Consider the following 478-nt stretch of genomic DNA (forward strand, 5'->3'; position numbering starts at 1 on the left):
AGATATTTAACTTTAACTTTAACTAATATTTTATAGATTAAAGATAAAAAATTTTGTTTGATAAAAATTTTTAAGTACAGGAGTTTTTCTACCATATGGCCATTACTTATCTTTAATTCTACAATTCAATTCAACACTGCCGTATTTATATAATCTGCATCGATAGAACAGTTCAATTTTCATATATAAAATATTTAATTCTTTTTTACCTAATATTTTTAAATATTAATTACGGAATCAGAATGAATTTTTTTATTAACTTCGATTAGTAAAAATTTAACTATAGCTTAAAAATTTATTATATATATATAAATTATATATACATATATATATATATATATTTTTAAATTTAATTAAATTGCAAAAAAAATGAAATATTTAAAATAAAAAATTGTATTTTCACAATAATAAATTTAAAAATATTTTATTTGACGATTATACATTATATTATTATTGTTTTATTATTTAGTATCGAAAA

The sequence above is a fragment of the Apis dorsata genome, unplaced genomic scaffold, assembly GCF_000469605.1.
Source record: "Apis dorsata unplaced genomic scaffold, Apis dorsata 1.3 scaffold_119, whole genome shotgun sequence".
Classification (NCBI taxonomy): Eukaryota; Metazoa; Arthropoda; class Insecta; order Hymenoptera; family Apidae; genus Apis; species Apis dorsata.